The 23,656-nt window shown below is 46.0% G+C and overlaps 1 protein-coding gene across 1 annotated transcript in view; it reads left to right on the top strand.

The window, feature by feature from the left end:
• LOC147726195 (uncharacterized) overlaps positions 1-23,656 on the top strand; it is a 267,808-nt gene that overhangs the window by 115,003 nt on the left and 129,149 nt on the right. The gene's annotated exons all lie outside the window — the stretch shown is intronic.

The raw sequence follows: 23,656 nt of genomic DNA on the forward strand, positions 1-23,656 counted from the left end.
TGCTCCCGGAAGTCGGGACGGGCTGCTAGTTTTTCAAATAAAGGAGAAAATTTGCATTGCATATAGTCTCTTCACAACCCAAACAAATCGTGCCTGACACTTTGTGGTACAATAATGGACAATATATCGACCAGTACAGTGGCAACATCCAGCAACCATCAGTCCCCAACCACCACCCCCACCCACGGTCTCACTCCGAGCTGTAATGCTAAGGCAGTCAATGTATTGCAAACACTCTGAGCAGTGGCCTCGCATTGTGGTCCCGCCACGCCATGCCTTGCAGCTGCGTGGCAGCACCTTCCCCTCAGTCCACTCCCTCCGGCACTATGCTGTTATCTGGCTGTGTGCTGGAAGCCTGCTTAGCTGCGTCCAGGTGTGCCCTCAGTGGTCTCCATATGTCTATGGGGCGGGATGTCGGTGGCATAAAACTGGCATATAATTCTGCATTGGTGTTGCAAAATACGAAGCTGGTCAGCCAATCTTGTAGTTTGGGGGCTGACTTCCTGCCCCAGTGAATGGCCACTTCCCTCTTTGCTAGAAATAGCCCCAGGGACGCCTATCTCCTTACTTTGTTGGGAATCTGAACTGTAAAGCCCAAGAGAGCAATTTTTAAAGGGACAAGTGGAATCCCAATTATTTTCCCTAGTGTCTCATTCACCGCTGCCCAGTAGGTCAGTAAACGAGGGCCGGTCCAAGCCAGATGCAGAAAGTCAGCATGTGGGGAGTTTTTAAACAATTGTGTGACTTAGTAGCATCAAACTTGTGGACCATGGCTGGTGTAAAATAGGTATGGCGGCTGTTAAGCAAGACGTCCCTGGTGACCATACAACACTTCTCCCATTGTTCGTCTGTGATCGCTCCACCAGTATCTGCCTCCCAGTCCTGTGTAATCTTGGAGTCGTCTACAGGGAGCATTTGGGCGCAGGTCTTGTACATTTTGGAAATGAGGCGTGCGCCACTCGTGCTCTCCAGGACCAAACCATGCGGGGGGAACAAATCTGGTTCAACCGGGTATGAGGGGAACGCCGCATGCAATGCGGATTTCATTCCGCTCATTAGGAAGCGGGTCATAAAGCTGCAGTCAGAGAACTTGTCGTTTTCGTCTTTGGAGAAAATATGACCCCCAGGGAACAGATCGCCCATCTTCACTATGTCTGCTGCTGCCAGTGTACGCTGTACTATTCCTTCTCCAGTGAGTGGGAACCCTCTGGTATTGGGTAATGGTAGGGCAGAGGAGTATAGAGATGGAGCACCCATGCGCTTTCTCAGCTTGTCCCAAGCCCAAGTAGTAGTCGACACCGTCTGAATGTCCCGCAGGTCCCGTGGGAAACCACCCAGCAGCACCTCACTTAATTTGTCCGGGAGAACCAGGTCCGCCTCTGGTCTTAAAAACTGGATACGGGCGTCAGGGTGAAACCAAGCGTGGCAGGGTCAGTATGGACCAGCGGATGCGGGCCGTTTACTACCCTATACCAGCCGGATCATGAGTGTCCGTAGAATACGAAAGAAACCGTCCGACAGGGGCACAGGGATATTATTAAAGAGAAATAAGAATTTGGGGACAACCACCATTTTTAATATGGCCACCCTGCCCGCTAGTGACAAGGGTAGCCTCAGCCATCTGTCTATCTATTCTTCGAGTTTTGAAAAGGTGTGTCCATAGTTTAAGCGTATGATCTGATAGGTGTCCAGGTGGATATGGATGCCAAGATATTTCACCGAGTCCTGGCACCATTCAAGAGGGAATTCGCAATCCCATTTGACTGTGCCCTCCGTTAGCGGGAATATGTTGGACTTTTGCCAGTTGATGCCCAGTCACGAACATCTGCTAAAAGGGGGCCCGTTTTGAATTGTAGCCCTCTATGTAGATGAACAATAGAGGGGACAGGGGGCATCCCTGTCTCCCTGTCTCGTCCCACAGTATAACCGAAATGGCCTTGACAGAGTGCCATTCAAGCAGAGTCGTGCCGAGGGGCCGCTTTATAGTAAGGAGACGGTTGCGATGAAGCCATAAGGTAGACCCAGACACTGCATCACCACCACCAGGAACGGCCACTCCAAAGAGTCAAACGCCTTCTCTGCGTCAAGTAACACTGCCGCCGCCGGCACCTCAGGCTGTATTCTGTGCTGCACAGTGAACAGTGTTCGGAGGTTCAAGGACATGGACCGTTTGGGGACAAAGCCAGACTGCATTGGGGAAATGATATACTCCATCAACTGTGAAAGCTTGTTGGCGAGTAGTTTCGCCAACATTTTATAGTCCAAGTTCAATAAGGACAGCAGCCGGTAAGAGCGCATTGTTTGTGGTCCTTGCCTGGCTTCGGAAGAAGGATAATCACAGCTTCACGCATTGTGGGTGGAAGACTTTGCTTTTCCAATGCTTCCGCATATACCTCAATTACCTGGGGGGCCAAGATGTCCTTGAACCTTTTATAGAAGTCCCTGGTAAAAGCATCTAATCACGGGGCAGTAAATCCCCGCAGGGTGTCTATGGCTAGAATTACATCAGCAACAGATATTGGTTCTGCCATAAAGTCTAACATGTATTTCTCCAAGAATACCAATGCGATTTCATCTAGGTATGCAGTCTGGGCCGTCCCGTCGAGGTCTATTCTAGATGTGTAAAGTGTAGTATAATAATCTAAGAATTCATCCCGGATAGCTACCGTGGAAGTGAGAGTGGTGCCGGCTACGGAGTGCAATTCGGTGATATAATTTTTACTGTAAGGTGGTCTCAGCATTTGCGCAAGGACTCTGCCAGGTCGTTCGCCCTCCCTGTATCGTCTTGTTGTGTGGTATTTACCCATGAACAGAATCTCGCGATCCGCTGTGTCCCTGTATTCAGTCAGTAGGGCAAGTCTCGCAGCCTGAGCCGTTGTGTCAGGGAGGGTCGCCAATTGGAAGTCTTATCGCAGCTATTTCACGCTCAATGCGGGTCCTTGTCTGTCTAAGTTCTTTAAGCACCCCTGCCGGTTTGGAGATGCACACCCCCTGATAACGGCCTTAAATCCCTCCCGCAGGACAGCCACTGTGTCCACCGAGCCGGTGTTGAATTCAAAATAGTCACCTATCCCTTCCCGGACTTCAGCCTTCAACAGGTCGTCCTGGAGGGCTCTCCCAGGGAAATGCCACTGCCTCTCGTACCCTTCCAGTCGTGGGAGCATTAAATGTAAAGCTATTGGTGAGTGGTCAGAATATGTGCAAGGGAGCATAGTATGGGAGTCAAACCAGTCCGCAACCACTGGAGAAATCAGTCAATAGTCTATGCTGGACCAGGTTCCGTGTGGGATAAAAGTGATGGGTGTATTTGGTGAGGGTGGGCGCGCCGCTCCCGGCTTGGTTTTTGGTGCCTTAGAAGTGCCATCCAGGACAGGGTGTATTAGTAAATTGAGGTCCCCTCCCAGGAGTAGTGCGTGGGGGTCGTGTTTTGTGATCCGCGCATTGAGGTCTTGGAAAAACTCGGGAGCATGAATATTGGGAGCATAAAAATTTGCTAAGGTGACTTTGTGGCCATAACGTTTACCCGTGAATATCACTTTATCTGTCCTCAGGGTCCAGGGTCGCATCTATGAGTGTAAAAGGGACTCTCCTGTGGACCAAGCATCAGTGTGTGCCCCAGCTAGTGCCAAAACGGGCCGAATCTGTAATGGGGAGGTGTGTCTCTTGTAAGTATGCTATGTCGACCTTATGACGAATAAGATAATGGATCACCTGCCTCCTCTAATGGGTATTTTGAGCCCTCTAACATTCCAGGACATGAAGGTGATGGCCGAGACATCTGACCAGTGACCGTGACATCTGACCAGTGTGTAAACCCTTGCCTGTCAGGACTTGTATGCAATGACGATGCGATAAGCAATGCTACAATACAGTGTAAACAACAACTCAAACAATACGCAAGTCTGATCCATGCCCCCCACCCAGCCGCCTTCCAACCCAAAGGTGGCCATCCCCCTCAAAATTCTCCAGCCCGTGTGTCATGGGGACCGTAAGGCTAAACAATCGAGGCCTAAGAAGTGGACCCCAAGAATGCAGTGAACCAAACACAGAGGATACACCCAGGGGGGGAGGTGGCAGCCCGCAATCAGACCAGCCAAGTGATATAGCAGATAATTACGTTAATCAATACGAATTCCCCAGAGCAAAGTAGCCATACAAACAAATATGATCAAACCATCATCCAGTTCCGGAGTTTGAGAAAAGTTCAGCGCTAGCGTCCGATCCGCTGTGACTCGGGGGAGGCGAGCGCGCCCTCCCCCGAGTTCTGCGTGCTCTGCATCTTATACGTGCAACAAAATTCATGAGCTTCCGTAGGAGTGTCGGATATTCTGGACCTGCCGCCGAAGTCAACTGTCAGTCTCGCTGGATATAACATTTCGTATTTAAGTCCAAGGTTGCGAAGTGTGGCCTTCACCCCCTGAAATTTACGTCTTGCCTCCTGGACCTTTGAAGTAAAGTCTGGATAGAAGGACAGTTTCGATCCCTACCACTCAATTACTCCTCGTTCTATCGCCAGTCTCAGCGCTGTGTCGCGGTCTCAGAAGTTCAGGAGTCTCGCAATGATGAGTCTCGGGGGGTGAAAGGGGGGAGGGGGTGGCGGACAGGATTTGTTCTAGGGCCAAGCGACCAGTGTGCTCTTGAAACAACCGAGCCCGGAGTGAAGGCTTCGCTGCCAACAGTTCTGTAAATAGCTTCTCTACGAAGAGATCCATCCGGCCTGTGGACGTTGTCTCCGGGACACCCATTATGCGAACATTAATGCGTCGCCATGTGTTAGACACTTGCTATAAATTTGACACTGACATTTTACAATATTTATACAATACATTTTCTGCCATAATCAGTTTACTGTGTGCAAAGAAATACTGAGTGCTTTTTAGACTAAGTTTAAAACAATTAGTACATTTGGCTATGCATGACGTTTGGTATTTAAATGAGTATTTTTCAACAATATGCATGACATCCAGTGTAAATGACAACATGCAAATGCTGTAACTAACTGCACAAGCCATGTTGCGACAAAGTTTGACATCTACAGGAGTAGACCTATAAGATAAATAACCAGTTCTCTCTGGCATGCTACTCCAGATGGACATGTAGTTGGTCAAGAATGTTCAGTGATACATTCTCCAGGACTCTCCTCCAGTGTTGTGAGCCAGGCGGGTTGGTGTAGGGATGGGGAACCTTCCCAAGATGTCCTGTGCTTGATGTGAGCCACCAGCCAGTTCAGGCCACATTTCCCCAGCAGGTGGGACTTTCATTTCAGTGCCCTTTCTGGTGATGTCAGGTGTATATTTTTAGCCAGCCCGGTGACTGGTCCAGCATAGGATGGAGCCCCCTCTTTCTGATAATGTCACATTCTTCTGGCATGAAGTTTGGGGTCCTCTCTGATCTATCCTTAGCAAGTCCGTGGGTTCTAAATCAGAATTCAGTAGCGAGTTGGAGAACCACTAGTTATGTCAGATATTGAATAACCATGTTATAAACTATTTGAAATAAATATTTGGGATTATGTGTTTCTAAGAAATGAAATGAAATTAATTTTTGTAAAGCGCTTTCATGCCCGGTGGTGTCTTGGCACTACCGCTTCAGAAGGATGGGAAGTAAAAAGAAAAACTTTTAATGATAAAAAAGCAGAAGTAATGAAGATGGACAGCCTATTGGCTGAATAGACATGTTTTCAATGCTTTTCTAAAAGGAAGAAAACCAGTCATTTTTTTCAGACTAAGAGGAAGAGTGTTCCAGAGTTTGGCAGTACAAATTACAACGCTTCTGCTGCCAAATTGATATCTTGATATCTTCTGATTTTGAGAACAACAGCGTTTTAGGCCAAAGAACGCAATGACCTGGATGGAGTATACCAGGAAAAATTGTGTTTAAGATAGTCCGGGTCAGAGTCATGGAGTGCTTTAAAAGCAATGCATAGAGATTTGAAATCAATGTGTTTCCTTATAGGAAACCTGTGAAACTGAATTGGGGTCTGTGAGGTGACTGATGCCTAGGGATCCCTAGCGGCAGACCAGCTACAGCGCTCTGCAGGATCTGCAGTTCAAGTCTTTGCTGCATGTTGGTGTAAGGGCATTGCAATATTCCAATTTAGATAACACAAGCGCCGTGATTCGTCTTTTACAGCTTATGGAGAATGAAAGGGCGCTTTCCTGAGAATTTTCAGAGTGTAAAAGGATGATGAAGTCACAGCATTAGTTTTGTTTTCGAAAGACAATTTGTCATCGAAAAGAATCCCTAAGTTCCTCACTTTCCGGACCCGAATTGGCAAGGTGCTCAATTCCAGAGGCCACCAACTAAGGGACCAAAAGGAGATGTTGTCAGAAGGACCTCAGTTTTTCTTGAGTGCAATTTAAGGCACTTGTTGTTCACCCACTTGCTTATATGTAACATACAGTTGTGAAATCTGGCTGCAGTACCATCAGGATTATTGGACAATGAGACCACGATTTTGGTATCTTTAGTGTAAGATAACACAGAAAAGCTCAAAGTTTTTATGAGCCTGGCAAGATGATTCAATATACATTTAAAAGGGTGTGACTCAGAGAAGACCCTGCGGCCCACCACATGGTGTGGAAAAAGGGATGGAGGCAAATTCGTTTAGAGCAATGAATTGTTCCCATTGCACCAAAAGGATTTAAGGGGAGAGCGAGGTCTAATTGCTGATTCCAACAGAATGAAGACGTTCAATTAAAAAATCATGATTGACCCAGACGAATGCCGCCGAGAGATCTAAAAGAATCAGGGCTGCATTTCCTCTTTTATCTAGTGTGCATCTTATGTCTTCAAACGTGATGTTCAGTGCGTATTCAGTGCTGTGCTTGCTCCTAAACCCAAACCTATAATGAGGTGGATCGAGAAGGTGGTTGGTGGTTTCCACTATTTTAGCGGGGAATGAGGGGAGTGAAATGGGTTTATATTTGCTAGGCTCCAAAGGACTATGGTTGGACACACTTAATAAAGGTAGGATAGATGTTTTTTTTCCATGCCTGAGCTAAACATTCCATTGAAGACTTTGGCCAGATGCACACATATTGTCCTAAGAGCGCATTGTATTATTTTTGGAGGGCATGGGTCTGATGGGAGCCTGACTTGATAGAATTAAGCAGGCCAAGAACCTGGTAAGCCGTAAGCGAAGAGAAAGAAGACAGTGTTTCTGTACTAGAAGGAGAAGAGATGTCATCATGAAACAGAGAAAGCAAATGACTGTTATTGATATCCTCTACTGAAAAAATTAAGCTGAAGTATTGCAGAAGGATGGGTTACAGTTAGTATTATTCTTGTCCGGAATGTTGGCGAGTTCAACTGTCATGAATAATTCTTTAGTGGAATTTTCCGGAGTCTAAATCTTATAGATGAAGTAAGAAGATTTTTACTTTTGGATCAAGGTACTGTACTCACTAATAGTTTGTTTATAGATATCTCTTTCCAGAGTGTCATAATTATTTCTCCATCTGTGCTCCTGACTGCAACAGAATTGCTTTTGGGTTCTAATTTATCAGAAAACCAGGGTTCTGAAGGGATAGCTCTACGACTAGAATGAAGGTGTGTATGTGCGTGTATGCAAGTATGTTTCTTCACACATAAATGCAGGGCGATGTTTGTGGGCTGATGCTAATAGCTTTGACTCTGGTTTTAGGACCTGAGGCCACTTATGTTTTGGGCTGGTCAGACATGCTTTGTTTATTCATGTTCCAAGTTCAAGTTCCAAGTTCCAGAATTTATATAGCGCACTACTCACCCAGAGGGTCTCAAGGCGCTTGGGGTTCATTATTTATCGAATAGCCAGGTTTTAAGTTCTTTTCTGAAGGAGATGTGGTTCTGTGTAAGGCGGAGGTGGGTGGGGAGTGAGTTCCATGTCTTGGCCGCCAAGTAGGAGAAGGATCTACCTCCCATGGTGGATCTTTGGATGCGCGGGATTGCGGCGAGGCCTTGATCGGAGGATCTTAATTGGAGGGTGGGTGTGTAGAAGGATAGTCGAGTGTTGAGGCATTCGGGCCCTAGCTTGTAGAGGGCCTTGTGTGCGTGGGTGAGGAGACGGAATGTTATTCTCTTGTTGACGGGGAGCCAGTGGAGGTCTTTCAGGTGGCCGGTAATGTGATTTTGGCGAGGGATGTCCAAAATGAGTCTCGCTGATGCGTTTTAGATACGTTGGAGTTTTTTCAGTAATTTGGCTGTAATTCCGGCGTAGAGGGTGTTTCCGTAGTCCAGTCGACTCGTGACTAGTGCATGGGTGACAGTTTTTCTCGTCTCAGAGGGGCTCCAACGGAAGATTTTTTTGAGCATACGAAGTACGTTGAAGCAGGAGGATGAGACGGCGTTGACTTGTCTGGTCATTGAGAGTGAGGAATCTAGGATGAAGGCCAGGTTGCGTGCGTGATCTGTGGGTGTGGGTGCTGTGCCCAGAGCCGAAGGCCACCATGAGTCGTCCCAGGCAGAGGGGGATGATCCTAGGATGAGCACCTCAGTTTTGTCTGAGTTAAGTTTTAGGCGGCTGGTTTTCATCCATTCGGCAACTTCTTTCATACCTTCGTGAAGATTGGTTTTGGCGAAGTTAGGGTCTTTGGTGAGGGAAAGGATCAGCTGGGTATCGTCAGCGTAGGAGATGATGTTAAGGTTGTGTTGACGCGCGATGGATGCGAGTGGACTCATGTAAACGTTGAAGAGGGTGGGACTGAGTGATGATCCTTGTGGTACACCGCAAATGACTTCGGTAGCCTCTGATTTGAATGGGGGAAGTCGTACTCTGTGGGTTCTTCCGGCGAGGAAGGAGATGATCCGGTATAGGTTCTGAGGGGGGTGGGTAGGATTGTTCGTTGGTATTGTTTTCGAAGCTGTTATGTATGTCGGCAATTTTGTTGTAGAAGAAGGAGGATAACGAGTCGCAGAGGTCTTGGGAGGGGGTGATGTCGTTTGAGGCTGCGGTGGGGTTGGTACATTCTTTGACGATATTGAATAGTTCCTTGCTGTTATGGGAATTGTTGTCGAGTCGCTTCTTGAAAGCTGATTTCTTGGTGGATCGAATCAGCTGGTGGTGTTTGCGGGTGGCTGCCTTGAAGGTGGTCATGTTGTCGGTGGTTGGGTTTTTTCTCCATGTTTTCTCGAGAGTACGGCAAAGTTTCTTGGATTTTTTAAGGTCATCGTTGAACCAGGGCGCCTTTTTGCTGTCTTGTTTGGTGTGATGGTTTTTCAAGGGTGCTAATTCGTCAGCGCTGTGAGTGATCCATTGTTTGGATTTGATGGCAGCTTGGTTAGGGTCAGATGAGAGGGTGTGTGTAGTGTGTGCAGTGTGTCAAATTGTGTTTTTTCCTATTTTTGCAGTGTTTTTTTTAATTAATATTTGATTTTGTCACAAAACATGTCTGGCGCTACATAATTAGATTTTTCTATTAATTTTCCACAATTTTATTATAGGGTATCTGTTTTGTGTGCATTATAGAACTGTGAAATGGCTGGGTGTATGCATGGTTTATTTAAATTATTCTTCAGTTAGCCTCTAGCTGCTGATTTGTATTTAATTATTATTTTAAACCATTTTATTTGGTTTTCCACATTGTGGGATCATTGTACATCGTTGTTTACAAAGACTATATGCATATCACTGGTAGAAGTTACAAAGGTATGGAGTCTTTGTTACAAGTGGGTAGGAGCATAACAAAAAAAGGAAACTGACGATACGATGACCTCACATCAAACTTCAGTTGAGTCTATTTTTCTCTGGGGTGGGGGTGGGGGTGGGAGGTTGGCCATACCGTGCTGTGTCTTGCGGTGGAAAAAAAAAAGAAAAAAGGAAATAAAGGATTTAGGACCCGCTAACTAACTGTAAACTTGGGCACAAACTAGGGGTGTGTTATGAAGGGTTTGGGTGTGGGCATGGTGGTGTATATTTGTCACTTGTGGCTATGTTGTTGGGGTTGTGGGCTCAGTCAGGATGTAGCTCAAATCGCCTTCAGGGAGGGTTGTCATGTTTGCTTGTGCACGCGTGTAGTGCGGGCATTCAAAAGAGCGGAGGCCTTCTGGGACCTCACGAGAAGGCTCTGGGCTGGGTGTCCCTGACCGGGTTCAATGTAGTTGAGGGCAGTTGCGCCTCTTCTAACTTTTGTCGGAAGTTCTGGAGAATGTGGCTCATTCTTTGGAGATACGATGAGGTATTCCCCGCACCTCTTCATGCCGTATCGAATCCTCCTCCGCTGCACCCCACTTGCTGATTGTTCCCGACCAGCCCCTTTTGGGGGGCCCTACTGGCGCTCGCCAGTGCATTCCCCGTTTTGCCAGGAGGGACAGGGACGCAAACCATGTTTGCACTTTGTACTGCTTCCAGCGCCGGAATATTCCCACCGTCGGCTTCCCATGTGGTGATGTCGGTGAGCCCCGTAACCCCAGTGCTGGGCTCAAGAAACATGTTTCTCCCGACTGGAGCTTCTCCGGAGCAGCAAATCCGTTTTAGCAGGCCATCGCTGAAAATCTATCCATCCTCATGGAACTCCTCATTGGATACAGCCTGTAAACTTGTCCCATTCTGAACTTCAAAAAGAGAGACTTCATCCGAACAAAAAAAATAGCACAAAAGTATCCAGCCGACGAGTTGACTTCTCTGGACGTGAAATTTGAATTTTTGCGCTTTCACCATTTCCCACCCAAACCAACAGCTTCAGCAGGATCTCATCCATCAGCTATCCAGTTAGGTGGGGCTTCTTTTGATACAGTTTGCAAGTTAGCCACACTCGAAGATTCAGACTTCCACTTCAGTTACTAAGTCCCTAGGTAAGATCTCTGACCAGGAGAAACCTACTTAGTGTATCCCGCCCACGCTCCATTATAGCTTGCCTGAAATCTCACCTAGGTCGGGAGCAAGGGAGAGTATGCTTGAAACAAAATCTGAGCAACTGGGAAGCCATTTTGAGGCATGAGCAAAGTTGGCAATTGTCCAGGACCCGGTCTTTCAGGGCCCCTCACCCCCTCCAGGAATGTAAAGTGATAACTGTGTGAACAACAGAATATTTTGGCCTTGACAGCTAGAAATGCCCGGCCTGCCCAACCTCATTCCTCATGCTCTTGAGTAATTGCTGGCAATAAATTTAAAAATAATCTTTTTCCTTACATCTCCTTACTATTTACACCTATCTATTTTCCGCCCTCAATATCTCTCTGTACCTATCCTTCTCTTTTACTCTATCAACACTCTATTGCAACTATACCAATCTCACCTCTCTCATTTCAACTCTCTCCTCCGCCTCTCACAATCACCTCACGTCTCTGCCTCCACACCATGTGCCCACCTCCACATCTCTACCTGTCACTCTCTATCTCAACTCTCTCTCCCCCTCTGGCCTCTCAATGTACATCACCACACTATTTATTTTACCTCTCTGTAGCTTTACCCTAAACCTCTCCCATCTCTCTATATCTCACCCTTCTTTACCACTCTCAGCTTCCACTGCCTCTGCATTCTCTTTCTCACCTGTCTCCCTCTACTCCATTTGATTACCTCATATCCCTCTCACTAGATCATTTCCCTCCACCTCACCTGTTTCTCTACCTAACCTCTCTGTTTACCTAACCATTTGGTAACCTTGCATCTCCCCCTCTTTCTACATGTTTCCTCTACCTCACCTCCCGGACTATTAACGTTCTCACTATTACCTTTTGTTTATATCTACCTCTTTTCTCTATCAACTTCTATTTTCTTGTTTTCATATTTGTATCTGCACCTTCTTCTCTATTTCAATTATCCCTGCTTTACTCACCCCTTTCTCTACCTCTTTGTACATCCTTCTACCTAACCTCTGTCTCCTTCGCTCTGTCTCACTCACAATTTTCTGTACCTCTGTAACACTTAGTCTATCTTTGTCTACCTCGCCTACCTCTACTCCATCTTTTCTCCCTGCATCTCAGGTCTCTTTCAACTACCCTTCACCCCACTCACTCCACTTTTCTCTCTGCCTAGCTACTCTCTTTAGCTGGTCTGTATTTCCATAACTGTTCTGTTTGGCCCTCAATCTGCCTCACCACATTGTCTACTTTGCTTCTCTAGAATTGTCTCACTACCTCCCTTCTCTACTATGTACATTTCTCTAATTCCGCTCTTTCTACCGTACCTCTCCATTTCACCCCTCAGTGTACTGCACCAGTCTTTTTCTCACTACATTTCTTTCTCCTTAACTCTAGCTCTCTCTTCCTCACTCTAAACCTTACCTGTCTTTGCCTGTTTCTCTTACTACTACTTCATGTTTCTACATTTCTGTTTCTTTCTGGCTACCTCGCCTTTCTCTCTTTACCTTATGCTTCTTCCAACTGCACCTATCGCTCTACCTTATCTGTATGTCTAACTCCCATCTCCCTCTATTTCTCCTATCTCATTGTACTTCCCTCTTTACCTCTCTCTCTTCTTCGCATTTCTCTTATTCTGCAGAGTCGGATGTCACTATCTAGCAAGAGAAGAGTACAAAAAGAAAGAAGAGAGGAGGGGCAAGGTAAAAATCCTCGGAGCTGTGATTTAATTTTCACTGTTGCCGGCAGAATGCAATTATGAATATCCGGCCATTAAAGCTGGAATTTAAATTGCTGTGCATAAGTCTAAAAATGTTATTATGCACTAGACCACAAAACCTCTTTCAGTTGACCCAAATAATGTCTTTCCCATGAGCTGGCTATACCCCGCATCCCACAAAAAGTGCATTGCTTGACAAAAAACTATATATATGTGCAGAAAGAAATTACTTTACTGCTGCTTATACAAGGTCTCCTTTGGGACTTTTTGGCGGGCATATTATATATTAAGCTCTTTTTGCGAGCCCACATTTCTGAAAGTCTAACGTATAATTTAATATTGCTTGGGTGAACATGGGCTTGAATTTGTTGAAAATTAGGTAAAACAAATTAAAGGGTGGGGGCAAAATGCGTTTTTTCTCGGCCCTCACAATCATTCAAATGCTACTGAGTAAAAATAGTATTTATACCTCACCTCCAACTTACAGCTCGCACCAACGGACACTTCGCTGCTCTTTCGTCATTCAGTCCGCATAGAGACTAGTCTCATTTGAAACGAAAAGTTAATTTAATTTAAATATTGATATCTGAATTTGCTGACTGATTACACAGACAGCTAAAGGCTATCTTTGCCGTAATAGAACAGTTCGGTATTTTACCGCCCCGTGAAAAACAATAAACAAATAATTGAACAATAAGATTTGCTCTCGGAACATCCTCGGGCGCAAACAGGAATCGCGTTCTACGGCAGACACGAGGCACCAAAAAGACTGCGCAGCACTGACGGGCTCTCAAATCGACTCGGCCTCCGGTCCCTTGGCATAGGCTTTAATCTTGAACTGGATAAGGCTTTTTTGGCTGGGTGCATTATTTACTTTTCTCTATATCCTTCAGGAAATAAAAGCCTGCTGTGTGAAGCGAGCCCATGAGACAAGTTAAATAACTTCGAGCTTTCCCCAGACCCCGAGGACAGGAGAGATGTGGGCGCCTGGCAGGGCCGCGCTCCTCATACGTTTTTGATTGCTCGTTCGATCCCCTGGTCGCCAGACCCTGCGTCACTTCCTATCTTCCGGCTCTTGGCTCAGGTGGAGCTCGGGACAAAGGAGAGATTAACGGAAGCCAGGGCTGTCTGACGTGCTGCATAAACGGCGCCAATTCCAGGGGCGTGCTGAACCCTGTCCTTGGTGCTGCTGAGCAGCTCGGCTCCTAATTTTATTCAGAAACAAAGATGCTTGTGGTGCATGACCCCTGGAACAATCCGACTTAAGGTGATGCATCCATGTGAATTAGAAGAAGAAAAGATAGAAGTTAAAAAACACACCAGCACATGACAGAAAAGAGAGGCAGGCCAGAGCGAGCTGCGGCAGCGACTTGTGTGGCGCAGTCTGTGCTGGGAGAGGAACCGCACCGACATAGAGCAGTGGGTGGAGTGAGGACACTCCAGGTAACAACTCTATTGTTTCAGGGTCACCCCTGCATTAGAGGGCCCTGGAAGCTTGTTGGCAAGTTTCTGAAGTATTCCACTGAACTACACTTCAGTGGCCCATAGTCACAAGGCCATCTCTTGAGTGAATAAGGCGCCTTTGCATATGCTGGGGTTGTATGTGTGTGGGATGCTGTTAGTATGTAGACAATCCACTGTCAAGTCATTCAGGGAGCACTTTGGGACGAGTGGATCATTGTCACGGAGCGCTAAATTCTGGAGCAGGATACCAGTTCTAAGGTGATAGATAAACACTTCAATTTGTGGCTTTACTCTATTCGCCAACGCGTTTCGAAGGTTCATTCTTATACCCCCTTCTTTTTCAAGACCGTAGTGATTACTCCTAATATTGTACACTATAAATTGGTGCGAGCCTGACGCTCCCACCACTCTGTTCGTTAAATCAATTTCTCAAACGTGTGCCCCTGTTTTCCTCTTGGGCATTTGTGTTGAATCAATCCCTTTATTTACTTCATGGTCAACGCCGGAATTATTTCATGTGCTTAGTCCCACGATATTGGGTTCTGACTTTGCGGATTTAACTTAACTTTCTTTCTTATTTTATTCTGCCCTTGCGTAACTCCTTTAATGTTCACGAGCAACCGAATATTTTTTTGCTGAGTGGCGGTTCTGCACAATGAGCAGCCTGTTAGAGCGATAGCGTCCTCCCGTGCTTGTTTGGCAGCGTTGATTTAACGAACGGAGTGGTGGGAGCAACAGGTTAGCACCGATTTATAGTGTACAATATTGGGAGTAATCACTACGGTCTTGAAAAAGAAGGGGGTATAAGACTGAACCTTCGAAACGCGTCAACGCATACAGTAAAGCCACTAATCAAAGTGTTTATCTATCACCTTAGAAGTAATAAATGCAATAAATGTCAAGGTGTTTAGGTCAAGAAATGTTGTTAACATCCAAATTGTGGCATTCAAAGACAAAGTTTATTGTCTATACATACTCTCAGGGATAACTTGTTTGTTTTCTGTATGTTATTTATGTAGGTCTACATGTAATTTTATAATGTTTGCATTTTAATGAAATAACTGTGATCTTCTGATCCAAAACCGTGATCCGTTGAGGAATGTTTTTATGAAGTTTGGAAATAATAAATTTCATAATTATTTTTATATACTATTGTTTTCTGTGCCAATACTTGGGTCATTTGGAAGGTTGAACTGGGAATTGCATTACGAAAGGGGTGCATTAGAGTAATTTAAAAATATACAGAAAGATAAGTGGTAATGAGGGGCGCATAGCCGAGATAGTGACACACATTGAGGAGAAATGGCAAAGTTCCTGTGTGTGCTACGTACAGCGAACTCCTGAGCCATGCCTCTGGGGAGGAGACACAGATTGAGGACGCTAAGGCCCCAGCAGGAGCTCCCATTGGCGTGGTGATCTGCCCTTGATGACTGGGCCCACAACTTCGCCCGCCTGATGGATGCTGGACTAATTCTGAGCCATCCCTGCGTGTCCTGGGTGCAGCCGGGCCTGTTCACAGCCCTCATCCTACTTAACAACCTCCCTTTGTTGAGACAGACCCACAGAGTTGGTAAGTTGCACTTGAAGGGGTGACAGAAGGGCAAGCTTATAACTTGATTCGTGTTTATGTACCCCCACAACTATCAACCTCTACTAAGGAGTCTCTAAAGACCCTAGTGCTCTGACTCCCACATGGGACCACGATTATAGGTGGGGACTTCAACACCATGATGTTCCCTCACTCCCACCGGGGGACCCCCTGAGGGCCATGGGATTTGATGCGGAGAGAGAAACAGCAGTCTAAGTGGGCCACAAGCCATAGTCTGTGACGCCTGGCACCCAACAAACTGGAATACACTCACACATCCGTGGCCCACAAAACTCGCACATGAATTGACCTCTTCTTTATGCCTGCTACGGACCTCCTTCCCATGATGGGTGAACACACCTTGCCCCAGGAGATCTCAGATCACGTGCTTGTTCTGCTACTGCTGGCAACGCCAGGGGCGAACTGCCATCCGATTTGGCTCCTCAACGTGTGATGCCTGACCTTCAGGTCAGTTACTCAATTCTTGTCACAAGAAATAAAAGGCATACTGGAGTGATAAAAGCAGAATTGTGAGAGAGGATGTGATGACATCAGGGTAGAACATAAAAGGATGCTGGAGAAATGGAAGAGAGGACTTGGAGGTCTGCTGGAGAGGTTAACTGAAGATACAAATAAAGGTTATAGAAACTGAAGGCGTGAAGATCTCATCTTTGCATTGGCGACGGGAAGAAGCAGCCTGTGCAGAGGCCGGAAGTGTGGACATCTCCACCCCTGGATTAAACTCAAATGAAACAAGAAAACGATGTAATGTGTGTCGAAGAACAAAGGGAAAAAAGAAGATTACGGAAAGGGAAGCACTAGCTGTATCATGCTATTTTTGCCTTTTTAAACTGTATTTAATTAAGTACATCGACTGTTGGAAGTGTGAGACCTCCAGTCACACGATCAAGCTTACACCTCTTATATCAAGGTGGTTGTTGTCAGTAATGGATTACAATTTTGAAATGGAATTTGTGAAAGGCAGCAAACATGTGGTTAGGATTATTTGTCACAGCTGCCTGGGAAGGAGGAGGAATGTATTGAAGAAGTGTTTGACAGAGGGTAATGTGCAATAAATATGGAAGAGTGGAATGTGGTAAAAGGAGAATGATCCTGTGATGAAAGGGGTGGAAGTCAGGGTGATACATGAATGAAGTGAAAGAAGTAAGTTGGATAAAGAGTTGAATTAATGTCTCAATGCAAGGAGAAACTAAGTATAATTAGAACATTGGAATGTTTGTAGCTCCATTGAAAACAATGGAGTTCTCCAGGCTTATAATGGCTGGTATACTCCTGGTTCTCCAACATTCCAATGTTTCTTTGTTCACAGCTCTGGCTGTGAACAAAGGCTTCAGGGTGCCTGTGGTTTTTTAATCCCCTCACGCTCCCTGAAGGCTTTGTTTTATTTGTTAGAACATTCTGCCCTCTAGTGGCAAAATGTTCTAATAGCCTTATAGCCCTTCGTAGCTGGGCTATTCCGGTTATTAAAGTTCTACTGCCTTGATAAAGTCCCTCGCCTTCGGCTCGGGCCTTTAACGCTGCAGCGGGCCTTTTATAGCCAGTATAGCCAAGGCTATATGGTTGGAAAGTTAATGAGAAGGAACCAACGTATTCCTCCTAATGGGGTTCAAACACATAATGTCGACCTTGGGCATGAGGGACATTTGGGACGTGGAGTGATGAAAAGGAAAGTGAGACAGTCATTCTAGTGGCCCAGTATGGGCAGTGAGGTTGAGGAAAAGGTGAGAAATTGTGTGCGTGTGCCAATAATGGCAAAACCAAGGTAATGAGGCCACCTCCATTGGAATGCATGGCTTTTCCTAAAAAGCCACGGGGGAAGTTAGCTATCAATTTCTTAGGACTTGTAGCAAATTTGGGATCAAGAGAAAGGTACATTCTGGTATTGGTTGATTACCACACTAAATGGTTTGTTGTAAAAACTATGGTACAAGTGAACACAGCTGGGGTAATTGAGTTTCTTGAGGAAACTTTCATGGAAGAAGGAACACAAAAAAAACATTATGTCGGATATTTGAATGCAATTTATTTCATGAGAAATGACCAATTATCTTGCTAGGATGCGAATAGTCCATGGGAGGGTAGCTCTTTTCAGACCACAGGCCAATGGATTGCTAGAAAGAGTAAACCGCTTGATTATGGAAAATATTCAGCTATCTTTGGCAAATCTTCTTCCATTGAGGAAAGAATTAAGAAGAATGATTTGGACACAGAGTACAGCTCCTCATGCTGTGACAGGGGTGGTTCCTTTGTATCTTTGAAAGTTAGGGAACCCGGCAGGAAGGAGTGTCCCATATGGTTGAGTGGAAGAGTGGATGTAAGGGTTGATTGTGCAGAGGTGAGGAAAAGAGTCAAGCAATCACAAGAAAAAATATACAGCATTACAACAAAAGGAGAGGGTTGAGGAAATGTTATGTGCAAAATGGAGAATGGGTTGTTGCAAGGAAGATGGGCTTTGTACGTAAGGGAGATAGTATTCCACCCAGTGCAGAGTGAAAAACAAACTGAGTGTAGTAATCTTGGAGGACAGAATGACATGGAGTTTGGGAGATGTATGTAAGGTTAGAGAATAAGAATGGAATACACTTGAATTGGAAAATATATGAAGATATATGTAGATAGAGTATTATTTGTTAAAAGATACATAGTTAGTGTGTTTTATGTTATGATTAGATACTGTTGTGGCAGATTCAAGGTATTATAAAGGGAAAATGTGTAGTTATAACAAAAGCAAAATTGTCAGAGAAATGTGATGATGCTGATGACAGAGTGGAATGTAGAAATAGGCTGGAGTTGTAGAAATGGAAGAGAGGACTCAAAAGTGAGATGGAGATGTTAACTGAAGATACAAATAAAGGTTATAGAAACTGAAGGTGTACAGACCTCCTCTTTACACAGACCCAGACCTGAATGTTGGGTTGGTTGCCCGGTGCCTTTTATGCGGCTGGGAAGAGATACATGCGGAAAATGATTAAGGCCCATCTTAAAGCCTGGAAATAGCAGCAAATATTAAAGTTGGAGACTCTCATTATGAGACATGAACAGGCTGTTGGGAGGGGAACAAGCGAATGCGTGGAATGCCAGCTAGCCGTTTAAAGATCATCCATGAGGCAGTTCTGCCTGAATGGGGTGTGACACTGCTGGACCGCCTCGATTAGGTGAGTATACAAGTAAGGGGCCAAATCTAATAAATCACCTGGGTTTGATGACTCCATCCACCGCTGTGCCTGGCATAGCTGCAACGTTATTCAAAGGTTCCCCCGTCTGGGGAGAGAACACCCCTGTGCACAACCGAGGAGGACCGGGGTCTTATTCCATATACAAAGGATCAGAAGTCCAGATTAACCATCACTGGGTTTTATTCAAAATAATGTGAAATTGTCAAGTATTTCAATCAAGAAGTTCTTTAGAAATCAAAAACATGTCTTCCAGTTAAATCTTTTGGTGACATAATAATCCTCAAACATCCCGATGCATTTCGGGCAGATGTCCTTTGTCAAGGGATTACTCTACAAAGCAAATCAGAAAATGACCAATATCAGTCGCACAAGCTGAAAACATTGGCAAAGTTAAATACAATGACTAGCGGTAAATGTGAAAGAGAAGCAAATGGTCTAGTGAAAGTAAAGGAATAAGAGATATAAACGTGTACCGAAAAAGCGGAATGTACAGACCCATAGTCTCCCTGAAAATATAAATGTCTGCTAGAAGGCATAGAGTCCCGGTGTAAATCAACGTGAGGCATATTAAAGCACTGAAGTGCAGTAAACAAGAAAACATATCGTGCAAGTTCGAGTGGAAAGTCTGGCCAGACAGTGTTTATACCCCAGTTGCACACCACAGCCCGTTACAACCCTTCAACTTATGATTAAACCGCTGTGCGAGCTCCCACCTACTTTGAATAGCTGCAACGTTTGCAGATTATTACCAATTCCTATAGTTGGAGACCAAGGAGGGAAGCAGCCAGACTGTTGATAGCAGACTTTCCTCCCCCAACCCATAGAGAGTTAATGAGGTCCTTGCTCACAAATGCAGGTATGGAGGTGTAGGAGGAGGAACAGTGAGGAGGACCACATTGCACTATATTCGGATGATATCCAATTTTTTTCTTATGCCCAGACATTACGAGGCCTCCGCTCCTACACTTGCTGACGCTATATGGACAGGCCTCTTGCCTCCAAGTAAACTGGTCCAAGTCTTCTCTCTCGTACTGGGGGACGAGAGGCTGTGGATTGACAGGCCCAGTCCTCCATTCGCAGTTTTCATTACCTGGGAATGTACTTATCAGTGCTCCCATCTCTCACATAGAGCCTTACTCTTAACACCCCTAGTAACAACTATGTGTGCAGACCTCAACAGATAGGTCAAATTACTGCCAATATCTTGCGCTGGGCGAGACTATTTAAGATGATGGTGTTGCCTAGGTTTCTTCGTTCCTCACAACTTCCCATTGGGGATTCCAGAGTGCTGATTTAGTGGAATGTGCCAACCAAACATTATATCGCCTTCAGAAAATGTGCACAATCAACTTGTGACAGACAGTTGGGCATAGTAGATATACAACTATAAAATTGGGCTTCCCAGTTGGTAGTCCTGAACGAGTTGTTTCAGTGAAGTTGGATTTTATCCTGCCTTCCACTCCAAAGTCTTTCATGGGGTTCAATATGATGCTATGTATGCTCTAAGGGATTTAATCCCGCCTTCCTTATTGGGCCCTTCTAAGGTGCTTTCTTTTTTTTTTGTTGAAAACCTTTATTGCAGCACTATAAAAGTACAAGTATGGGCCTACAACCGCAGGGGCCTGCCGCTAGTCAGAAATGTAACCAAACATATCACGGTTCAACACATCTCATCAGCCGACAACCCTGAGGTCCGGCAGCGATTCAGGATAACGTGTATCTTGGAGCGTATGAATAGGGTACAGAATATAATAAAGGTTTCATTTTATATTATGGAGATAGACGGATCAGGTGCCATATAATCAAGTTAAAGGAGACTGGGGACAGGTCAAGAAACAGGATATACGTCAGAAACAACAATATGAGGGACCCTGGCGCCAATACCTATACAGCGAGATGAACAATAATACAGGAGACAGTTTCATAAGCGCCAGTTCCCAAATCCCGTCCACCCAGACTATCGGTTAACCAAGAAAGCACTAAATTCCAGAACACAGTGTAATCAGAATAGTACACAGACAATACTGACCCGAAAGGGAAGGGTGAAAAAGGCCATAGAAAATGAGAAAGGCAAAATAAAAAAAAACCCTGTCCAACCCCCCACCCTGCACCCCTGCCTATGGCTATAGCCTAACCCCACTAGCAGCGTGCCTGTCGCCCTGTAAACTAAAACCCCTAAAAGAAGGGTAAGCAAGAGAAAAAGCGGAGGAGGGCCTAGTAGTACTTGCCCCCAGCCCCTTACTCCCCCCGCCAGAAACAGGTACCCCCTATCGCAAAGAAACTGATGTTATGCGAGCCTTATGAAAGTACATAGGGGGAACCATGACACACCGCCCAGGCTCTGAACTCAAATCATCATAAGTCGAACAGTCACAATAGCATTTCAATCCGCCCGAGTTAAATAATCTCACCCCTGACCCTTCCGGACCAGCACACAAGCCCTCCCCAACGAGACCCAATGGCATATAAGCAAGTCATAGAGGAGAGGAAAGTCACCGAAAGTCAATCCGTTACCGCTTGCAGCGATTGAGTCCACGGGAACTTCATGTACAGAGAGCCTCCCTCTCCCAACAAGACCGTCTCGATGTTTCTTGCCCCGGGGTCGCAACATTTTCAAAAAGGGGGGGAAACGATCACCAGATGAAAAAGGGTCCACAACACAAGTCTCCGGGGGTAGGAAGCCATTCAATTCCTCGAGAGTCAATTTCAGTGGAAGGTGCAGTGGCACTCTCACGACCTCCAGGACACCATCATCCAGGGCTACGTCCGGTGAGTCCAATAATCGCGTCCCCATGGGGTCCTCGCAGTGAGGCAAAATAGTCGCTGGTTGAATGGCTACCGATGGTAGTTCAAATAGTGGGGCAGGGTCCAGTACAATATGCAAAATCCCCGACAGGCTTGCATCCATTTTATTCATGGAGACAGTCATTTGCGATTGAAGCGCCCAGAGTTCCGCCAATAATGACCTCAGCGATGGCTCGGATACATTTCGATCCATGGTCTCACACCCGAGACCGACCACAGTCACCCACCGAGTGGATTGTTGTCGCCGGGGGGGACCGACGGGGATCACAAGAATGCAAGCGTAGACAGCAGCCCGTTGTTCTCCACAGCTGCGATCATCCGGCTTATCGCCGCAGGCCGGGGCCCCGACCCGCCGAGCCCCAGAGGGAGCCGGCACTGGGTCCACTGGACGGGAACACCCGCCCGCCGCCAGCAGCAAGCAAGGTCACCACTCCATCAGTGCCGAGCAAAAAGAGCAGTCACTGCCAATTCCAGGCGCAAAAGAAGCCTCCACTAGGATCGACCGTACCCTGCCTGGGTCTCTCAGCCGTTGTTGTTGCACTACCACTCGGCCACGCAGATACTCGAGGCCCCGGCTTCGCTGCCGGAGTAGACCGCAATCTTCAACACGGTGTAACTCCGTGAAACCGGCCGATAAAATTCCCGGGATTTCACCTCCGGAATGAGGAACTGTTCATGTACGCAGGGGCTGGGCATAAAAGCAGGATATCATGCAGGATCTTGAGGCGGGGTACGGAGGTCGGCGGAGCCGAGAGCCTAAGCAGCCATCTTGTTTGCCGTCGTAGCTCCTCCCCCCTAAGGTGCTTTCTTAGCCTGCATTGGATGGAGTGGGACTGGTGGCCCACACAGTCAAACCCCCCCTTCCTGTGGAGAGGCAACTGGCTGGGGTTGGCGTCCAACACGGAGGGCTTCGGTCACAAGGACATCATCGACATTTCAAGGTTGGTGGGTGTTTGGATGTTGATTCCAGTTTGAGGTCACTCCAGCAGATACATGGGTACTGTGACGTGCATAATTCACAATTTTATAAATTACTGCAGCTCTGACATGCTCTGGGATCTGTTGATGACTGCCTCACTGAGGTTTCGGAGTAAAAACCTCTAGCGGCCAAGCCCCCCATTGGGCCCCTGGGAAAAGGGGGTATATCTCACACTTATAAATCCTTGATTATTGACTCCCCAGACCTCTTTGCACCTCTGAAGGTGAACGTAGATACACTCCTTAGATGACAGCATATGACAGGACACAGGATGGCCTGTGGTGCTTGCAATTTAATCCAGACTTAGGATCAAATAAATTCAATATCTGCCCATTACCTGCTTGACACCGATACATCTGTGGCATTGTAAAGATGCCCTTCATGCTCATACTTTAGGTACTCAGAGGAGAGAGTTGATTTTTCATGTCTTCTGGACATGCCCAGTGATTATGAAGTATTGGTCATCTTTTTTTACCATCCTATCTCGCATTTTGGAGCTACCTATTGCTCCCTCCCCATGGATTGCTCTCCTGGGCATCTTAGACAAGGCTCTTGTCAGAAGCCCATTGCAGCTTGCACCACCCATTGCCTCTGCTAGCATTGCCAATAACCGTACCAACACAACCACTAACCATGACACTTCTATTAGTAGGACAATTCAGACTATTTCGGGCCACAAAAGCCATAAGAATAGCTTGGGTGAAATGTGTTATTCCTCTTTAATCTTTATAGAATTATTACACAACTGTTCTGCTCATTCCAAAATTAGACCGACCGTGCCACCATTTGGCAGACTGCTATATGTACCAGTGCTGATAATTAAGTGCCGGTCCCATGCACCAGTAACCACTGGCTTTAATTAAGGACTGGGTGTAGCTCACTGCATGTACTGTGCTGTGTGTTTTTATGAACTGTAAGAACAATAAAAGTTGGTTCATGAAAAAACAGAAATTGTGAAAGTTCTCCCGCCTAAAGTCAGAGTTGGCATGGAAAAGAGCACATCCTGAAATCCTATCTGTCAAGCTGTTGCACATTTTTAAGAGGTATGGTGTTGGGTGGCAAGAGTGTGTGTCCGGCAAAGCAGGGTGCTTTGCTGTAGGCTCACAGGTTGGTCATGTCCTTTGGGG

The sequence above is a fragment of the Lissotriton vulgaris genome, chromosome 3_1 (genome assembly GCF_964263255.1).
Source record: "Lissotriton vulgaris chromosome 3_1, aLisVul1.2, whole genome shotgun sequence".
Classification (NCBI taxonomy): Eukaryota; Metazoa; Chordata; class Amphibia; order Caudata; family Salamandridae; genus Lissotriton; species Lissotriton vulgaris.